The following is an 18280-nucleotide window of genomic DNA, read 5'->3' on the forward strand; positions in this document are numbered from 1 at the left end:
AATGGTTAGGTAGTAAAAGGTCAGTTTGGATTGCAAATAATAAAAAATAAAAGATAAAACTACAAAATAAACAGTAGCTACACAGCAGGAATTATTACATTGTGGTGACAAGGGGATAAAAACTGATCAAAATAAAAATTCCAATAAGCAGCTTAGACATATGGAACTGCATGACTGGGTGAGACTTTGGAGAGGATGGAACTCTGACATTTTGGTTCTATACTGGCAATGTAGGTGAGATAATTAACATGTCATGGCCAACAAGCTGTTGTAAAAGGGGGTCTGGACCGTAGAGCTGATGCTTTACCTACACTTTAAAAGGTTTAGCTATAGCAGCAAACCCTTCTAGTGTAGACCCAGCTTAGCTCAGCAAAAAAGGGTGAAATAAGCTATCCCAGAAAAAGTACTTTTATGCCAATGTAATTGTGTCTACACTAGTGCTTTGGCCAGTATAAAAATATCATCACAAAAATCACGCCTCTAAAGGACATTACTACACTGGCAAAAGTTTGTCGTGTAGACCTGGCCTAACCTACTGAGAACAGAGATAGGAAGAAAGGCCTTAAACCCAAGCAGGGTTGCAGGTTTGAGTGGATTCTGATGTTTTCAGCCTTACTGGTCCAATCTGAAGCACTTGCAATTAATTACAGTGGAAATTATAGGGGGCTCAGCCACGCACAGGCCTGGGCACTTTATTACTGAACTGGGTGGTGCTGACAAGGATGAACAGACAGCAAACCCTTTGAGTCCCTCCGCTGAAAGGCATTACAGAAGTGTCATACAAAACTTGTAAGAACTTTCCCACTTCTGTCTACGCTGCAAGCTGTGGCCACTTGGAACTTCATGACAACAGAGGGTTAGAACTCGGACTCTCTCGCTCCAAATTCACATCCACTGCTACTTGAGCTGCTTCACCTTGAAATTTAAAGGTGATTGTATTTACCTGTATAACTTTGGCCCATCTTAGTGTTGTTTAAAAGGCCTTTTTACAAAGAATCTAGAAATGGACTTGCCTCTTTCAAGATAAAACAGGACATTTTTAACCTTGTTTTCCTTTCTCTCTAGTTGGAATGCCACTGCTATTCTCTATCATATTTTATGTATGAATACTTAAAAAGCTTAGCCTAAAGGACAAATGAGAATTTTCTTTTGTCCTTTCAGACTACACTTCATATATTTTCACATGAAAACATATTTTAGCAAGATTTAAAACCATTATACGTTTTATCAAGGCCTTTCCCTCGAGGGGGAATGAAAGCACATTAACATGGTGGCTCTGCCTCTTCCCCCTCTCCCCCCACCCCTTCATTGTTTGCTGAAAAACTTGTACTGTTGAAAGGCAAAAACATCAGCCAGAAATCTCTGATCTGCCACAAACTGAAGTTATGAATTGGGGTAATAAAAGCAGGGCACTGGACCCCTTTGGATTTTGCCTTCCCAATTGTGAGTCTTCAAAAGCACTAAGAACATTCACTGAGGAGGAGGTGGAAGAAAAAGTCCTAAGAATGAAGTGATGAGCTTGAATAATAGATTGTGCTGCCTCCTTCTAAGCCTGCTGACCTTCTCTTGTGATCCTCTCAGTATTCAGGAGCAAGGAAGGGTCTCTAGAAGGTCTGACGGCCAATAGCCCAGAAATGAAGGCAACAAACCTGTTCTGAGGTGCAAAGCACCATTGCCAATAGGTGCTTTCAAAGGTGCTTCACACTTCTGAGAATCACAAAAAAGGAGCCAAGGTTATTTGGAGCATCATAGAAGCAGCTGGCAATGATGGGCCATCCCTGGGTATTCTGCTTTAGAAACTGGCCTTTTTATGAACACTGAGGCTGGCTTAGGGCTGAGAAGAACCATTCCAAGGGGACATGAAATGCCCAATGCTACCTTGAATGCACAGTGAAAATGAGAGATGGCAAAGCCAAGGCATTAGTGACAAGGGGGTAAATAAAAAACTTCAGTGTTAGCTAAAGGCAGATGCAAGTTTTTTCTGGCTGCTAGGGTTCTTAACCAGAATTAAAAATCAAAGCTTGTAATATTACAGTTTTGGGCGAGGTTTCAGCATCCCTTACTCATATCCTGGGATACAAGTGGTGGGTGAGAACCCAAGACAAAGTCCTGTTAATGCAACTGGAAGTGAGTGGGAGTTGAGGATGCTCTACTTTTTGCAAAGTCTGTTTCAAAGAAAGTTCAAAGCTATGACTCTGGCCCTGGTCCAGGAAAGATGAAGAAGCTGCTTATGTTCCATTGATTTAAATGGGAAGCACATGCTTCGCTATAAACATGTGAGTAATCCCATCCCCGTTCAGCAAAGGAAGCAAGCAAGCAAGCGTGTGTTTGCTTGCATGCTTTTCTGAACTGAGGTCTCTATTCTGACCCTGGAACCCAGACTTCCTTAACAATCATGCTCAGCATTTTCCACAGCAAGTTGTGACTACCTTGGAATGGGCAACCTGGGAGTTCCCCATGCTATTATACATGATTTATCATATGACAAGTGAAAGGTTTAAGAAATGAACACTTTTAATGATCTCATTCCTTTCCAGGGATCCTGCAGTTTCAAATTAGCTCAACCTCACACTCTCCAGACTTCCGCACTGGTCATTCGCAAAGACTCACTGACTGTCAACAAGTGCTCATCAGGCTGAGTTAAAACCCATCAGCTCTGATGACTCCGTCATACCAGCATTCTGATCAGTCTTAAATCTAAAATGCTAGATTGCTGTTTTTCTACTTGGTTGTTGAGATATTTTTGGCACTTACCATGTCTATCCAAGGCGTGTCCAAGGCATGGTTTTCTCTCTCTCTCTTTTAAGGCCTCACTGGAGAGTGAAAGGTTATGATAGGGTGGAAAGGAATTCCATCTACTGTATTGTAGCTCATCAACCTAAAACAGTACAAAAATATTTCTTCCTTGGAGTCTGTATTTACCTTAGATGTTACTAAATTAGGTTTTCAATTTTAGTTTGACATGAGTTTATTCTTTAAATGGTATTCAGAAAGTGCTCTCGATTCATAACATTATGGACATAATACTACTAAACATTTATATAGCATTTTCACTGGTGGGTGCTTTAGAAAGGTGAATAAGCAGTAATTACAGCTGAGGAAACAGAGGCACATAGAATTAATGACTAACCCAGAGTGTCAGAGGGAGTTAGAGCTGGGAATAGAACCCATGTCTTTTCCTTCCATCCCACTTCGCCTCTGTCGTGACATGGCGCTGTTATAACCGCACAGATGCATCCAATCCAACTGGCTGAACTATATTAAAGAGCAATTTTAACTAAAATGATGATTAAACACACTTCTGAAAATGGTTAAAAGGCCAGCCTAGATAGCTCATAACCAGAGCATGGCGGGCCGGGGGGGAGGGGAGAAAGATTAATGTACTTGGAGTTTTCCCTTAGTGTGCATGAAAGCCAGCACAAAGGCACTAATAATCTCTTCAAGCAGAGTATATTTTCCCCTGGGGATAATAGCTTGAGGATAGAAAGAGAATTTTGATATTATATAGGGACATTATCTCTTTTATATGAAAACTAACAATTTCAGTTCTTTCATGCAGGACTAACTACCTTAATCTTACCTGTGTGCTTGCACCTGTGTGAGGACAGTTTAGAAGTGCCAGCAAAATACACAGCAAGGATTCTACCTTAAGTCTCCCACTTTGCACTTAATTTGCTTTATCACATAGGGATAGGAATTAAAGGCCTTCTCCACAGTTTAGGCAGCTTGCCAATACCTATTTTATAGCAATAAAATATGTACAAATTAAGGAATCTCATGTGGAAAATTCATTCAGCAGCCTCAAAAGCCAAATGAATGGTAATTACTTTGAACACAATGTGGTGGCAATCAAGCAAGATTGGATCATGCTTTTAAATGTATGTCTAAATTTTTAAGAACTAAGATAATTATGAATTATGAAAATAACTCAGACAATGCCACAGCAAAGCTGCTGCCTGTGAAACAAGAGGCACATTCTTTGAGGATCAGAGAGAAAATCATTTCAGCACCTGCACGGGAATAATCAGACATAGTTACTGATTGCTGGACTGATCCTTTTTGTTTCTTCTAGCTATCATTTGACACGTGAGGGTGACTTGAAGTGTCGAAAACAGGGAAGCCTCTATATATATTTACAAATAAGAGCCTATCCTAGCTACAAGAAGCACTGGTAATTCTTTTCAGTTCATATTCACATGTGCCAATGTAAAATTAATGGATCGTAAGCTAAATATGAGTCAACTGTAAAACGGCTGCAAACAAAAACAAAAAAAACCCCATCATTCTGAGATGTATTACCAGGAGTGTTGTAAGCAAGACAGGAGAAGTTATTCTTTCGCTCTACTCTGCGCTGATTAGGCCTCCACTGGAGTATTGTGTCCAGTTCTGGGCGCCACATTTCAGGAAAGATATGGACAAATCAGAGAGAATCCAGAGAAGAGCAACAAAAATAATTAAAGGTCTAGAAAACATGAGGGAAGATTGAAAAAAAACTGGGTTTGTTTAGTCTAGAGAAGAGAACACTGAGAGGGGACATAACAGTGTTCAAGTACATAAAAGGTTGTTACAAGGAAGAAGGAGAAAAAATGGTTTTCATTAATCTGAGGATAGGACAAGAAGCAATGGGCTTAAATTGCAGCAAGGGCAGTTGAGGTTGGACATTAGGAAAAACTTCCTAACTGTCAGCACTGGAATAAATGGCCTAGGAAGGATGTGGAATCTCCAGCACTGGAGATTTTTAAGAGCAGGTGAAACAAACACCTGTCAGGGATGGCCTAGTCCTAGTCCTGCCATGAGTGCAAGGGACTGGACTTGATGACCTCTCGAGGTCCCTTCCAGTCCTATAATTCTATACCATCTTAGTTCTCTGTTTCTTTTATTGAATCATGAAACTAAGCTTAATGTTTATCTCCCTACACATCCCTGAGTGAAAACATACATATGGGTTCATTTTTCAAGGGTAAAGTTTGAACAGCTTTGAAGCAATATAAACTTCATATGATGGGCAAATATCACTATATTTGCTCTTTTCTTGTATTATCCCTGGAAACCCTTTTGTTCCAGGAGTCAAGTCAGCAGAACAGAATTGGATTCACGTCAGATCATGTAGAATTCACAAATGAAACTCTAGGGAAGTGGAAAAGGCATTTTTTCTCCCGTAAATGAAAACAAAACTGTCAAGGCGCTAGTCTGTATGCCGTGGTGTTGTAGCTGTCAGTCCCATGATATTAGAGACACAAGGTGGGTGAGGTAATATCTTTTATTGGACCAACTTCAGCTTTTTAGGTATTTGTTTGTGTTGTGTGTCCCCCTCCCCCTGGCGTGTAACTATTGTCTAGTAGGAAGAATATTATTGTTACTGTATATGGTATTAGTTAGTCCATAACTGGAACACTGCATCTGGTCCTGATATCAACATTCAGAAATGATGTTGATTAATGAGAAAAGCTTCAGAAAAGAGCTATGAGAATGATCTGAGGTCTGGGAGAACCTGTCTCACAGTGAGAGACTAAAAAAGCTCAAACTATGCAGCTTATCAAATGGAAAGTTCAGAGGCGACTTGATCAGGGTCTAAAGTACGAACAAAGAGGAAATATAGTAGAGAGCTCTTCAGCCTAGCAGCCAAAAGTATAATAAGGCCGCTGACTGGAAACTGAAACTAGACACGTTCAAATTAGAAATAAGACATCATTTTTTAATTGTGAGGGTAACTAACTACTGGAACAATTTGTCTACAGATGTGGTGGATTCTCCATCACTTGAAGTCTTTAAATCAAGACTGGATGTTTTTCTAAAAGAGACATGCTATAGCTTAACCAGAAATATGGGCTTGATTGCTTGGTAAACTTCTATGACCTGTGTTATGCCGGAGGTCAGACTAGATGATCATAATAGTCTCTTGACCATAAAAATCTATAACTCTGTGCTTTAGTTAAATGGAATCAGCAAAAGGAAATTGCTGAGGGGGGGGGCTTTTCAAAGGTGAGTTAGGCACCCAACTTTCATTGACCATCAGTGGGAGTTGGGAGCCTGATTCCCATGTATGACTTTGAAAATCTCCCTCTAGAAATGTCCAGCATAATGCACTCAACTACACACCGAGTGCAAGGCAACAGATTTGACCAATGATTCATTGCATGTTAAGATTGGTGTATGAACCTTAAAGGGTTTTGATAAATTAAATTTGGTCGGCCTGCATACACTCACCGGGATAGACAGGATCCCAATCTTATCGAAACCACCCAGGTTTCTTAAACCTGTACAACTGGCCTGGGAGTCTGAGGATAGGCGTTGCCTCAGGTGGTTTCTCATATTTCTGCTTCTCTGTAGGATAATACTACTGCAATAAGAGCCTCTCTCAGGACTGGTTTAGGCAAGAGAATTTTAGTAAAATATTCCTACCACTGGTTCATCTGTACTACTTTGAGTATCTTTGATGACCCTGCCTACAGCATGGATAAAAATACCAGAAGCCACTAGAGCCTTGTCTATGCAAAGACTGCAACAGAACCATGATGGTGGACACCATCATGTACCTCAGGTATTTATATGCCCCCTCCACCCCGCAATCACAGTAATATCTGAGCACATCACACCCTTTAATGTAATTATCTGCACAACACCTCTGTGAGGTATGGAAGGGCTGTTACCTCAATTGTACTGATGAGGAACTGAGAGACTTAGTGGGAATATCCTGTTGAAATTCTCTCTTGGGAAAGTCTGAAGTTTCAGCATTTCCACTCGCCAGGCCCAGCTGGAATGTGAGAATGAAGTGAGATCATGGAAGAGTGAACGCAAAATGTATTTGTTACGGGAAGTTAACAATGTTTGGCTCAGATTTTAGGATGAAGCGCCCAGGAGTCTGGAGGGTTAATTTTATCAAAGTAAGTTCACGCATCCCTAAATGAGACCTCAATCTCTTTCTTTGATCACCAAGTGTACGAGCTTTCTTGATATATGTACACTGCACACAACATTCACCGCTGTGGGCCAGATACATCCCTGGTGTAACTCCACTAAGTCAAGTTCTACTGAGATGATTTTTGTCTCTCAAACTCCACGTTGTTCCTCAAGAGTAGGACTCTTGACCACTAGGAGCCGATTTTGAATTATTCCTGCAACATATGTTGTACTAAAAAAAAACAATGAGGAGTCCGGTGACACCTTTAAAGACTAAAAGATTTATTTGAGCATAAGCTTTTGTGGGTAAAAAACCCACTTCTTTTGATGCATGGAGTTAAAATTACAGATACAGGCATAAATATACTGACACATGAAGAGAAGGGAGTTACCTTACAAGTGGAGAACTAGTGTTGACAGGGCCAATTCAATCAGGATGGATGTGGTCCACTCCCAATAATTTATGAGGAGGTGTCAATACCAAGGGAAGGAAAATTGCCACTGGACTCCTCCTTTTTTTTGTAGATACAAACTAACACGGCTACCCCCGATATGTTGTACTACAACTCTGCTATATTATATGAAACTGACCGGGTCCTACCCCTTCCTTTATAAGATTAGTGTATGTCCAGTCTAAGAACCAGTTATTGAAAAACAGTAGAATCACCTAAAGGGACAAGATTGGCAGGAAATCTACCCTCCCTCTCCACTTGCTGAAAGGAGTGCTGAGAAAAGGAAGGGTAAGGGAAGGACTGTTTTGTGATTAAGTTATCAGAGGTGGATCCAAAAACCTACACTTATTCCCAGCTCTGCCAGAGACCGGACTGTGGCACCTTAATAATAATATTTTCGTTGTGAAATCAGTATTATCCTCAGATAGTTTGGATTAACAAGATAACAGATACCTGGGTAAACCTCATTGTTGACAAAACAAAGTTGATTAAAGATGGATGCTTTCTGAGAATATATAAAATACAGGTCACTTACGATTTGTTGTACTTCACTGGCAACCCTGACTGTACATCTGGGTAACAGTAGTTCTCCAGCAGAGCATTCCACTGGCACTTTGTCATGCAGCTAGGGAGATTACTGCAAAGAGCTAGCTGTAGTTGGAAGGATGAAGAGCTAACTTGTTTGTGTGTAACAAGCTGCACTCACATAAGCTTATCTAAACTACTCTAGCTTTGTGAATAATAGATTTTGCAGTTTGTATTTGTAACTCAATTCTGAGTTTGTATTTTAGATTGCTTTAGGTTGAGTGGAACATTTTATTTTGACAAAATTGAAATGTTTTGTTTTTAAAAGTTTGCGATTGTTTCAAAATTTCCTTTTCTTTGATTATAAATACCAGTCATTTTAAACAGAAAAATCCAAATACTTCATTTGAAAAAGGTCAAAAAGAAATGTTTTGATTTTTTTTTTTTTGGTGGGTTTGTTTTTTAGTTGACTGAAACAAATGGTGAAACTAACGTGAAGTTGTGAAATGTTTTGATGTTGCTGAATCTGCATTTTTCACTGAAAAGTTTTACGAAAAACTTTGCCCAGCTATCATCTGAATAGAAACTAGGAAAGCACTTTAAATTAATACAACAAAGAACCCTTTTAAAAATATGTTTTCTTATAACCATTTCATTTCTTAGACTATCTGAAAAGCCTGAAACAACCTATCTGGAAAATTTAGCTCAAATTCTTCCTATGATTCAGTTAATATTTATGTGAATGCTTTGAGATCTATCAGAAGGATTTATATATATGCGTTATATAAAGGCAACCATACAGAGAGATCACAATTATAGATTCCCTGTTGGACTACAGAGATGCACAGCAGGATAGAACAACTAGAATAGTATGCAGTACTGTACATTAAACTTAATGGAGCATGAGACTGGAGTCCTGTTTTGCTGTTAATTACCATATAGATTTTTAACTACTAGGATAAGGCTTCCAGCCAAAAGTTCCCTCCCGTTTTATGCTGGACAATACATGGGGGAGGTCAGGTTGTGGAGACAGAGCGGCTACAACTAAGCTTCTAGGGATGGGCGTTCAGAAAAGCCAACATTGCTTGAGAATTAGGTTTTGTCTACACTGGCAAGTGAACGACAAAATTTTTGTCATTCAGAGGTGTTTAAAAAACACCACCCTCGAAAGACAAAAGCTATGCCAATGAAAAGCACTGGTCTGAACAGCGCTTTGTCGGCAGGAGCGCTCTCCTGCCGACAAAGCTGCCGCCGCTCATTGGAGGTAGAAGTTATTTTGTCAGCGGGAGAGCTCTCTCCTGCCAACAAACTGTGGCGACCCTGCGCACCTTTTAGCGGCACAGCTGTAGTGGCTGCATAGTGTAGACATAGCCTAAGTTATCACTGGCCTAAAAAGTGCATGGGTCCAGGGTATCTGGGACATTATTCTAATGTTGTATTTCCCATAAAAGTCTCCCTGGGGCCAAGGCCTTGTTTACACTAGAAGAGTTTTGCTGGTATAGCTATACTAGTGTGCATGCAGTTTACATTGCAAGAGTGCTTTTGCCAATACAGCTTATACTGGTTCCCCAAAAGAAATACAGTATTCCAGAGAGAGACTGTCTTTTGCCACTATAATTGCATCTAGACTAGGTCTTTTGCTGATAACAAAATAAGAGTTCGCTCACCCCTAAGTGACATTCTGTTGGCCAAAGTTTCTAGTGCAGACCTGGCCTGTGTTCCCTCTAAAGTCCTCTTAGATCTTGTCTACGCTAGACTTTTTTTCCTGCTCAGATTTCCCTCTGGTAAAAGGATCAGAAAGAGCTTTATAGGAGGAAGGCTCCAATATCTTAATTGTCTCCTCTAGATCGGTATGTTCTAAAAAGGATTGACACTTCTATGGCTACCCGAGAATCCAGATTTTTCATAATTATGATAATACTGGAAGCGATATTAAACCTCGTGCTTCGGGTCTTAAGACAATCCTCTAACTATTACAGCACAGGATGAGACCTAAGGTGTGGGGTAGACTGTCCCACACTTGCCTATTGTGAGACCCTTGCACTAATGTTCTGGAGTAAATGTTACTGGCCCCTGTCAGAGACAGGATGCTGGACTAGATGAACCCCGGGGTCTGATTCAGTCAGGCAATTCCGATGTTCCCGTCCCGTAATGGACAACACCCATGATTTGGAGGGAGCAGGGATAAAAACTGAAATGTTAAGGTTCAGGTAAGAAGGGCACTGAGCTAGTATTGTGTTGTAATTTTTTAATTATTTATGGCATTCAGTGCTAATTGTGTAAAAAAAAAAAAAAAAAAAAAAAAAAAAAATCATGGGGAGGGGAAGGAGATGGACTCCTGGTTAAGCACCAGGTTAGTACTCAAAAGTTGGGCTCAGTTCTGTGCTGTGTCAAATTTTTCTGTGTGACCCTGGACACGTCACTTAACTTCTTTGTACCCTCAGTTTATCTTCTGTAAAATACTGCCTCTCTCCCAGCCTTTGTCTGCCTTGTCTACTCAGGCTGTAAACTCTGTGGCGCAGGGACTGTCTTACTATGTATATGTACAACACCCAGCACAAGGTGTATGGGGAGATGTCAGCAAACAAGTAAAGTACCTGACACCACTATGGCTTATTGCTAAAAGCAGCCAAGTCAGCAGGCCTTGCAGCAGCCTCAGCTTGACCAAGGCAGGAGGGGAGGGGAGGGGGTTTGGGGTGCCACAGAAAGGGCAGCTTGACCCCACGTCCTTCCTGATAAGAATTGTGTTGAAGTTGCTGATACATGCATTTAATAGAAGAGCAGGATGTGCCCTCAGGAATGTGTCTGTCAGGGTCTCAAGGCTGCCAACCCTGGGGAAAAAAACACACCTGGTTAATCAATAATCAGAAGAAAACCTCTTGCTTGACCATTGAAACTGCTTGCTTAACAAGTTTTCTCTGAGGGACGTGTCATGGTATTACTTTGTATAAATAAAGGGGGAAAAGTTTGAGGTAGTGGGACTCTTCGGGACTGGACTCTCCCTCTGGATGCATCTTGTGTTCCTCACTGGCAGACGGGCTGCCGCTGTGCCACTCTAGAGCCACGCTCAGCTTCGGTAATTATCGAGGGTTGGGGGTATTTTATTAACCTGTTGCGGATATGTGTAAGTGCTTGAGACTAAGTAAAGTGTAGCTTTAAGTGAAAGCACTCTTGTGTTGTCCCATTTGTGCCAGCTATCTATCGATCAGATGGCTGTGTCTCCCCGGATTTATTTCCTGACACCACCTCGTAGAGAGTAAAAGTTACCAGGAGCTTTGGGTTGAAAGAACCCCTAGGTAACAAATGGGAGTCACTCTGCTGGACTACAACTAATAAAAATTTGTGTGTTTGTGTATACAGACACACACACACTTTGTACAGTGCACCCTGATTAGAAATGCCTGTTTTGCATAGGAATTGCCAGACTGGATCCTTGATCCTTCTAGTCCAACGTTGTGAATCTGACAGCGATCAGCACCAGATGTTTCAGGAGAAGGTTTCAGAAGCACTGCTGGTTATTCTCTTAGCTTTCTACCACTTAGAAGTATTTGAATAATTTAATGGAACAATACAATTGCTAAACTTACACTCCAGTCGAGAATGAAGTATACAATTATTTAATGAAATCCCAATTATTTCCAAAGGGAGCTTTAACACAGGTACCAGCATGGTAAGGTCCAAGCTCTGACACCAATTAAGATAAGATAACAGCTTGTGCATTCACCGATTTTGAAAAGTACCCATTATCTATCGTCATAAAAGAGATGAAAATATCTTGGCTTGCTGTGCCATTAAACTGTCCTTCATACACACTGTTGTATATTAAAAAAAGAGTGGTGAAAAGATTTAAACAAACGCACTGAAACAGGGCATCTCACATATGCCCTTTCTGTCTGTGGAATGGATTGAACATCTCTCCAGAGTTCCCCTGGCCTAGCCTGCCAGCCTAACACCGTAGTGCCTACCAACAGAAGTGATGAATAGAGACAATCATTACCACATGATGGGACGTTTACATATCTGTTGTCTCAAAGGCTGAGGTAATTTTGCAACAGTGATAGGTTAGAATATAAACCCACTTCTTGTGCTTTGTGTCTCTTGTCTAGTCTGATAACTGGAGATTGATTGTCACTAGCTGGGGTGACTGACGGACACCAGTCTGACTTACATTCACAAATTTAGCCTATAGATTACTGAAAGGATTTATTTGGTGGATGAACTGGCCTCCCAGAACTACACAGCAGGGGGAGTGTTGAAAGTCTTGGTGTGTGCAACTTGCTGTAGCTTTTGCAAGAGTTCTTTACAACTGGTTGAATTTTTTCATATCTGAAGCGTTTTCCCTACACAAATGGGTCTTTTTACTCACAACTGGTAACTTGCACAAAGTTGTGTTTGAAATTTTCCAGTTTCTTTTACAGAAAGCAAAAATTGCAAAATGTTTTGAATTTTTGGTTGTGGGTGTGGGGTCCTGTTTGTTTGCTGCTGGTTTTTTGTTTTTTCCCTTGTAATCACTGAATGCAGTGGAATGAATGATGTCTGGGGGATTTTAAGACTTTTTTTTTCCAATTTTTTTCATTTTAGAAAAGTTACAGAATGCTAAAAGGAAAAATGAAACTCTTTTACTGTGTGTGTGTGTGTGAGAGAGAGAGAGAGAGGAGAAAAACCCTTAACACCATTAATTTTTTTTCACTGAGTGGTAAAAAGAGGGCCTGAGGCTGGGAAGGGGGGGAATTCCAATTTTTTTTTAAAAGAATGAAAAAATGTTCCATTTCCACTCCTGCACGAAGGAAATCACTTCCAAATGTTTCCCAACATTTTCACATGTAGATTTGCTATATCTAAAACACAAACTGCACTTCTCCTTTATCTTCTAGCATGCCAGTTTAAGGATGTATTTCCTTAGAGAAGTGTCCTTTGTCGTCTTCTCTCAAAAAAAAGAACAGGAGGACTTGTGGCACCTTAGACTAACAAATTTATTTGAGCATAAACATAATCTACCCTTGAAACCCTCATTCCCTTACAGTAATGAAATAATTTCTTTTGGAAGAAAGTTTTGATTCTACATCATGGGAGCTATTAAATTCCCAAGAGTCACTCCCTTTTTTGTTCCACCACATCTACTTGAACTTTTATACACACAGCAACAGCAAATTCAACATGGTGTCTCCATGTTTAAAAATTCCCATTAGATAAGCAGTTATCTCTGAACTGTAGTTTCTGAAGCGCCCAGTGTTCTGTTAAGTAAAGTAAAGACAAGCATCACGCTGAAGCCAATATCTTAAAAAGACCACAAAATGCCTCTTCATCGTATATTAAAAGTGGCAGACAATGCCTTGACTAAGGGAGGAAAAGCCAAGGAGCTTGCAAGGGTAATTCATGTTTCACTGCTAACAGACAAGGGTTCTGATTTTTTTTTTCTTAATTTAAACCGCTCTGCATTTCACAGAACAGATACCAAAACTGATTCTGCTCCTTCAGGCTAAATGTGTGAAAATGCTGAATGACGGAATCACCTAAGGGTAATAAATCTGCCAAGTGTTTTGTTAAACAGCTATTCAGTTTGAAATGCATCTCAGAGTACTAGAATAACAATAGGCTATTGTACTGTATGGTACATTAATTATATAGTTGACAAGAAAATTACCCTTCAAATCAACATTAGTAAAAACTTCACTAGATCAGTTTTCCTCTACTGTTAAATATATTGTCATCCAGAGGTTTTACCAGCCTCTCTTCACAATTAAAATTTAACCATCATGGCCATCAAATGTTTAAGGGTGACTGCTTTGGTATATCACCAGATACTGTTGCCACCTTCCTAAATGTTAATGTTTATGAGAAAAACAATACTGAAGAAAGCCAGAACTAGTAAAAAGCAGATTCGCAAAGCATTTAGCCGCTATAGTAAGAGTTGCTTGAATTTGTCACGTATGTATACCCTAAAATATCTACTCTTGCAGATGCTGATAATCAGTCTGAAGGAGAAGCATCAGTGTTTAAAACATTCTCCTCACACAAGTGGAATGCCAAGTCTCAGAGGCAACACAAAGATATTGGGTTTTTTTTCTTCCCAAACAATTCACAATGTCTAAATGCTGCCAGGCTGTGAACAAAGTACATGGTTTCTATAGGCAAATTTCTCCTTTCACATCTTCCATGGCAGTACTTGAATACCCAAATTTTCAAAGTGCATATGCCCAGCACTAAATGTGTGTACAAAAGTCAGGGTTGTGCAAAGGTATGTGTGCATACAAATACCTGACTTGCATGTTCTAAGCTGATGCTGGATGCATGCAAGACAGCCATAAGCAAGTGCACCCCCACTTTATCAATTTCAGGCTATATTCTCAAAACTGTTCTTCCTACTTATATTGTCCATTGGCACCAGTGCAAATGCTGTACAGGCAGGGAAATAGAATATCTAAGTTGATCACAGCCCTGCAAGTATGACAGGAGAATTTTGCTGTATAATATTTTGATTTAGTGAGACAACTATATTCAGGTTGTGTGTGTGTGTGTTTAAAATAAAAGTTTGCATGAAAAAAGTAATTCTTAATTTGAATGTGGTCAGTTTCCAAAATGCCATATTCAGGTTTTTTTTTTCTTTGTTAAAATCCTCCAAAAAGCATGAGCAAATTCCAAATAGTGAGTTCCCAGCACCGATGGAGAAAAGCAGATTTGGTATTGACATGAAATTAATTATTGATGGGTGTTCATTTGCGGTATTTGTAGATAGCAGTTCTGGAGTATTTCTTTGCTAGCTAAATGGCAGAATTTTAGTGCAATGTCACTACTCTGAATACTGAACAATGAATGTCATTGTTTTTTGGCAAATGATTTGACAGGACTAATCTGATTACAAAAGAAAATACATTACACATACAATGTGTAAATTGAATGACTGCTTATAGATCTCTTAACTTCAGTATTGTGCTTCTTATCTGTAGTTTATCAAATTTGGTGTGTTTTTTTCCCCTGGGTTAATGTAATAAAACTTCTTAAAACCAAACAATTCTCAAGAATGGTACCACTGAGATTTGCCATCATGGCCTGTGGTTATTTTTAGTTTTAAAAATATCTTTTCTTTTTAAAATTGCCTGTAAATAAATTGTTCCCATACATATACCTTCAGGACTAAATACATACTGAAGGATACTTCACATTCTTCAAGTATTGCAAATTTACTACTAACATAGATTAATGGACATCATAAAATTATGACTAAGTACTGTAGTTTAAAAAGCCACGATAGCTTCAACTGTTATAGGACCCATTTCAGGAAAGCATTTAAGCATTGCATTACAGTCAATGGGACTTAAACATGTGCTTAAGTGTCTTGCTGAGTAGAGAGGTGCTTACATACAGGTCTTAGAAGCCTGATCCAGAGCCTACCGAAATCATTGGGAGTCTTTCAATTTACCTCACTGAGCTTTGGATCATATGTCTTAAAGCGCTTTTGTGACACCAATGGACCCCAGTCAAACGGATTGAACTTAGGACCTCTGAAGTTTAGTGTATGTGCCTCTAATGCATGTGCTAAAAGCCACGTGGCTCTTAGCTAAGGCTGTAGCAGCCACATCAGTCTCTAGATGCCACAAAAGAGGGACAGAGCACCAAGCAGGCAAGGGTTACACTTTGCTGAATTGAGTTGATAAGGAAGTCTTTCTGAATTGACTCAATCCTTGCTGAAGTTATGGACACTATCATAATACTGCTAATAATAATAATAAAGAGTAAATACCTAAGGGCAGTCAGAGGAATATTCTTAACAGATCTTCACTTGGAGAGCTCAAATTGTGATATAGTGCATCACTCTATGATTCGCCATTATACAAAGATGTAACCATGTGGGGGCGTCTGTTGCCATTCACCAATCGGACTGCTATAAGAAATTACAAAATTGCATTTCACTACAGGCATTGAAGTGACAGCAGGCTGTCTCTTAACCCAGTTAGCAAATTGTATTCTATTCTGATTTCAGCGCAAAGTGAAATCATAATACACACTGAAACACTGTTCATCAGGGGTTCTCAAACTGTGGCCCACAGACTAGTTATGATCTTGGAAATATTTGCTGGTGATTGATGGAGAGCTGACTGATCACATAGTGTTTTCCTTCTTTCTATCTGCTAAATTACATTAAAAGACTCTTTACAATACTTTAAGGATAAAATTTTCAAAAGTGACAGGCAGTTGGGGACAGTTTATTACAGATATTTAGGCTTCTAAAGATACAGATAGACACCTAATCCTATTCTTAAAAGAGTGTAGACACCTAACTCCCCTCGACATCCATGTTAGGTACCTGAGTGATATAAAAATCCTAGGCACCTAACAACCTTTAAAAATCTGGCCCTTAGGAACATAAGCCCCATTGACATGAAAAATAGCGTAGCCTAAGTTGTATTTACAAAAACAACTTGGGGTAATGTTTTCAAAAGCACCCAAGCCTCATCAATAAGACTGAAGTAGGGAGAAGCAGATCTGTGAGATTGTCTTATAGATGCCTCCCTTCCAATTGACACTCTCCATTAAAGAGGTGGCCCATGCTATGAAAGTTGGAGAACCCCTCCTGTATATAAAATACATGATCACAGGATAAATTAAAAATCCATGCAGCCCCCATTAACTTGTCAGTTATTTCCATGAGTTACACAGTAAATGACTGCATGGCACACGAGGAGTAAATTGAAATAAAGCCCCAAATGGTTTGTGTAAATGAAGCTGAAATTGGTTCAGGGTTCACTGAGCCCTTCAAGCTAAATCTTGAAACCCTTCAGTCTAGTTTCAATCATATGGGGCTTTGACAGAGTGAGTTTTGGTTCTGAAGACTCTTCTAAGGTTTCTGTTTTCAGAGCTAGCCCTAATTTCTACACCTCAAATCTATTTAGATTTAAATTGGGGTAAGGGTAGATGCACAGATACTTTTAAAAATTTCCCATGCAACAGGAAGCACATTTACCTGAGCATTTTAATGATGATGCACCTCCACACTGTAGTTCAAACTTGCATTACCAGTTGCCAACCAGTTTGCCAGTTTAACGGCTGCAAATGTCCTTTGAGCATCCATCATCATCCCAACAAAGGAACTGTGTTTGCTACAGGTTAACACCTGCTCTCCTCAGTGCTCTGTGTTGTATGTAAATGCAAGTTAAAATTAATGTAAGCTACAAGTTAATGTAAGCTACAAAGAAAGCGACATTCCACAACATACATTAATACTCTGATTCAAAGCAGAGCAATCAAGCACTTGCTGATTTTTAAGAACCTATTTGAATTCCAATGACTTCAATGGGACCTAACTGTGTGCTTAAGTGCTTTGCTGAATCAGGGCCTAAAGAAGCAAACTATGATGATTCAAGTTAGCAATACATTCCAATCATAAAAATTATTATTATAGGCAAAAATTGATCATGCAGTATATCATCCAGTGTCTTCAAAACCCAAATTTAACCCACAGTGCACCATTGTCAACAGTTGGATGGTCTCACTAGTTTAAAGAAAAGGAGTACTTGTGGCACCTTAGAGACTAACCAATTTATTTGAGCATGAGCTTTCGTGAGCTACAGCTCACTTCATCAGATGTATACCGTGGAAACTGCAGCAGACTTTATATACACACAGAGAATATGAAACAATACCTCCTCCCACCCCACTGTCCTGCTGGTAATAGCTTATCTAAAGTGATCAACAGGTGGGCCATTTCCAGCACAAATCCAGGTTTTCTCACCCTCCACCCCCCCACACAAATTCACTCTCCTGCTGGTGCTAGCCCATCCAAAGTGACAACTCTTTACATAATCAAGTCGGGCTATTTCCTGCATAGATCCAGGTTTTCTCACATCCCCCCCACCCCCATACACACACAAACTCACTCTCCTGCTGGTAATAGCTCATCTAAACTGACCACTCTCCAAGTTTAAATCCAAGTTAAACCAGAACATCTGGGGGGGGGGGGTAGGAAAAAACAAGAGGAAACAGGCTACCTTGCATAATGACTTAGCCACTCCCAGTCTCTATTTAAGCCTAAATTAATAGTATCCAATTTGCAAATGAATTCCAATTCAGCAGTTTCTCGCTGGAGTCTGGATTTGAAGTTTTTTTGTTTTAAGATAGCGACCTTCATGTCTGTGATTGCGTGACCAGAGAGATTGAAGTGTTCTCCAACTGGTTTATGAATGTTATAATTCTTGACATCTGATTTGTGTCCATTTATTCTTTTACGTAGAGACTGTCCAGTTTGACCAATGTACATGGCAGAGGGGCATTGCTGGCACATGATGGCATATATCACATTGGTGGATGTGCAGGTGAACGAGCCTCTGATAGTGTGGCTGATGTTATTAGGCCCTGTGATGGTGTCCCCTGAAAAGATATGTGGGCACAATTGGCAACGGGCTTTG

General features: G+C 39.8%; 1 long non-coding RNA gene across 1 annotated transcript in view; it reads right to left on the reverse strand.

The window, feature by feature from the left end:
* LOC142069479 (uncharacterized) overlaps nt 1–18280 on the reverse strand; it is a 40345-nt gene that overhangs the window by 13643 nt on the left and 8422 nt on the right. Inside the window, exons 2-4 of the long non-coding RNA XR_012665325.1 lie at nt 16840–17006; nt 15619–15759; nt 2755–2878 (exon numbers count right to left, since the gene is read on the reverse strand). This is a non-coding gene — a long non-coding RNA (uncharacterized LOC142069479). The remainder of the gene's footprint in view (nt 1–2754; nt 2879–15618; nt 15760–16839; nt 17007–18280) is intronic.

This window comes from Caretta caretta, chromosome 17 (assembly GCF_965140235.1).
Source record: "Caretta caretta isolate rCarCar2 chromosome 17, rCarCar1.hap1, whole genome shotgun sequence".
Lineage (NCBI taxonomy): Eukaryota > Metazoa > Chordata > Testudines > Cheloniidae > Caretta > Caretta caretta.